General features: G+C 44.2%; 1 long non-coding RNA gene across 1 annotated transcript; it reads left to right on the top strand.

Annotated features, from left to right (window-relative positions):
• The first annotated feature begins 503 nt into the window (after window positions 1-503).
• Window positions 504-3,047, top strand: LOC146490458 (uncharacterized). The gene is made up of 2 exons (XR_014872752.1): window positions 504-1,473; window positions 2,020-3,047. It is a non-coding gene; the product is annotated as an uncharacterized LOC146490458 (long non-coding RNA).
• The last annotated feature ends 312 nt before the right edge of the window (window positions 3,048-3,359 follow it).

Here is a 3,359-nt window from a genome sequence, read left to right as displayed (position 1 = left end):
CACTCAAAGTGACCTTGCATATGAGTTTACAACAATTAGACACTTTGAAGCAAACTTTAGATAACACGGTTCACTTACAGAACATTTCAAGTAGAGACCCCTCAAATGGAAACACTTGTGGTTTTCCTCTTTACTTAGTGCTCCTATTTGGGGAATTCTTTCTTTTGAATAGTTCAGGGAATCATTAATTTATGTGTTAATAAGATGCCTCTGATTAAAACCGCACGAAACCTTCAACAGCGAGTGGAGACAAAAGATGACAACAAAATACAATGGGGTGCTACGACAGTCGTTAGCCAACCATTAGTTTCATGATTGAATCTCGTTAATTTAAATGTGGGTGGGACTGCAAGAGGAGTTTTGAGTTCATATAAAAGGAGACTCATGTCTAGGTATCCCTCATGGATTTGGAAACACAGACAACACAGGATATTCCAAAAGATCTTCCGGACTCACTGGTAAGGAAGAGCATTCATTACAAGTCTGTATTGTTGGTTCAACTCATGCAAGAACAGTATGATGTCGTATAGGCATACAGATTGATGTCATATAGGCATACAGTATGATGTCATATAGGCATACAGTATGATGTCATCCTGTTCCTCTGACGACCTGTTTTCCACTGAAAGGCAGTGTTAGAGGGACACTTGGGCATTTATCGCAGCATATAATTTGTTTTCTGGATACACTGCTGCTTTTTCAGCGCCCAGAGATTGATGGCTGCGTGTCAGAGCTGGCTATGAATTTCAGAAGGATCAGGCCTTAACTTAACAAAAAAGTTATCAGTAGTTCTTTCCACCTTTTTACCCACAGCTACGTCCACTTCTGTCGGGCCTAGGCTGCTCACTACGGCTGGGTATCATCACTGATTTCTGTAATCCATTCGATTCACGAGGTCCTGATTCCATTCAATTTGATTTTGCCTCAGACAGTCAGAAATATTATAATTCTGATGATTTATCAGCGCTGACACATGTGAGACTTCATCAGAGGTGTGAGCATCACAGCAGAGGCCTTTGTGTCAAAGTAACTGAGGATAAAACAGAAAAACATGAAGGAGATTTTCCTGCCCTGTTTTCTGTAGCAGATACACTTTAAAATATTCTGCAGTAGAACAAAAAGTGAAGAAAACCATGAATCAACATCTGACCATTACCTGATGCTGCTGAAGTGAAGCAGAGCAAAGTTACAGAGGTTTGATTAGAGACACAGCAAAAGTTTTGCAATTTGGCATCATTGTGCTAGATGAGTGGCATTCCAAATCTTTCCATCACTCAGCAAGAAGGCATTCGAGCCTTTGGCTTTTGTTGCTGTTACAGGAGGGGTAAATCTGGGATGTCCTTTAGGGACATGGTGGGGTTTCCTTATCCTCACACTCTCTCCTGGTAGAAAAGAAGGTTTCCGTGCGTGATGCCTACCATCAGTGTAACGTTGCATTTTCAACTAATATTTCTGAACTTAGTGACGTGCAACGTCATCCAGTGGAGACACAGCAGGAGGCAAAGGGAAGACATCCAGTTTAGTACGCATCTTCCTGCCATACAGGAGTTCATAGGGAGAGAGGGAAGTAGTTGCATGCGGTGTTGCACGGTAAACTTGAAGCCAATCCAGCACAGTCGCCTTCCATGGTTTTGACTGCTGGATTGCTGTCTGGATACGGGTGCGGAGGGCACGATGAAACCGTTCGATTGCTCCGTTTGCAGCTGGGTAGTATACAGATGTTCTGCTGTGGGAGATGCCTCTATTCTGGAGGAATGAGGTGAACATTACAGAGGTGAACTGTGTACCATTGTCAGTTACGATGTTCTCTGGGTTGCCATGACGACTAAAGACAGATGAGAGGAACTGAATGACATCATCAGTAGTAGCAGAAGGTGAAAAGGCAAGCTCAGGCCATTTGGAGTAGTAGTCAGTCAATGTTATGACGTATCTACAAGCAGGTATTGCAGTATCAAAAGGCCCAACAATGTCAAGACCAAGTTTTTTCCACGGTCCATCGGGCAGTGGGACGGGTTGGAGAGGAGCAGGATTAGTATGTGCAGTTTTGTCATTGGACTGGCAAAGGAGGCATGAGGTTATGGCAGACTGAACTTGTGAGTCCATTTTTGGCCACCAGTAGAGATCTCGTAATCTTTGTTTTGTGCGCACAATCCCTTGGTGACTTTCATGTGCCAGTGCAATGAGTTTAGGTCTCACTGAAAGTGGTGCAATGAGCCTTGAGCCTCTGAGAACATAATCACTTAGGGTTGAGAGTTCATTACAGATTTTGTACTAAGGTGCAAGCGTGACATCAAGTGCTTTGATTGAGGCAGGCCAGCCACTTTGTATTTGTGAACGCAAAGCAACCAGTTCAGGGCAAGTTGCACAGGCAGAGTCAAAGTCCGCAACTGGAAGAGAGGACATGGCAGCAGAAACTTGGGCTACCATTTCATGATCTGCATCCGATGTGGGATGGGAAGAAACAGGCAGGGGCAGGCGAGAAAGACAGTCAGCTGTATAGTTCTGAGAACCTGGGCAGTAAATAACATCATAGTCAAAACACAGGAGGCGGGCAGACCAGCGGGCGATGCGCATTCCAGCCCTATTAATTCCTTTGGTGCTCAGCAGTGTTGTCAGAGCTTGGTGCTCTGTCCGCAGAATAAAACGTCGGCCCCACAAATATGTTCTCCATTTCTCTGCAGCCCACACACAAGCATAAGCTTCTTTTTCAACAGTTGAATACTTTTGTTCTGTTGCAGACAGTGTGGAAGCAAACGCCACAGGTTTTTCTGTGCCATCAGGTTGCACTTGAGCAAATACAGCACCAAGCCCATAGTCACTTGCATCAGTAGAGATCACAACACGCAAGGCAGGGTCAAACAGTGCCAGTGCAGGACTATTCACCAGGAGTTTTTTTAATTCTTCAAAGCTCGCTTGTGCATCTGAAGTCCATGTGAAGGTGTTCTTGTCGTTAGCACAGGCACACATAGGGGCTACAACAGTTGCAAAGTTTGGCAAGAACTTGGAGTACCATGACACCAAGCCCAGGAAGTATCTCAGAGCAACAGCATCAGATGGGGGAGGGGCACTCAAAACAGCATCAATATGCTCCTCATCAGGAAGAATGCCATCAGCAGTGACAACATGACCTAGGAAGCGTAACGATGTCTTCCTAAAATGGCATTTGTTTTCGTTAAGCACAAGTCCAGCATCTTTGAGCTTCTGCAGGACAGTGCTAAGGTTTTGGTCATGCTCAGCTGCACTTTTACTGTAGACAATAAGGTCATCCAGGTAGTTTTGGACACCTGGGAAGTCTTTAAGGATTTCAGCCATCATTTTCTTTTTTTCTTTTTTTTAAACTTCTATTTAAATTTATTTTT

The sequence above is a fragment of the Neolamprologus multifasciatus genome, unplaced genomic scaffold, assembly GCF_963576455.1.
Source record: "Neolamprologus multifasciatus unplaced genomic scaffold, fNeoMul1.2 chr13_unloc_1, whole genome shotgun sequence".
NCBI classification, from domain to species: domain Eukaryota; kingdom Metazoa; phylum Chordata; class Actinopteri; order Cichliformes; family Cichlidae; genus Neolamprologus; species Neolamprologus multifasciatus.
Note: the sequence above shows the minus strand (reverse complement) of the source record. Positions and strands in the feature narration are given on the sequence as shown.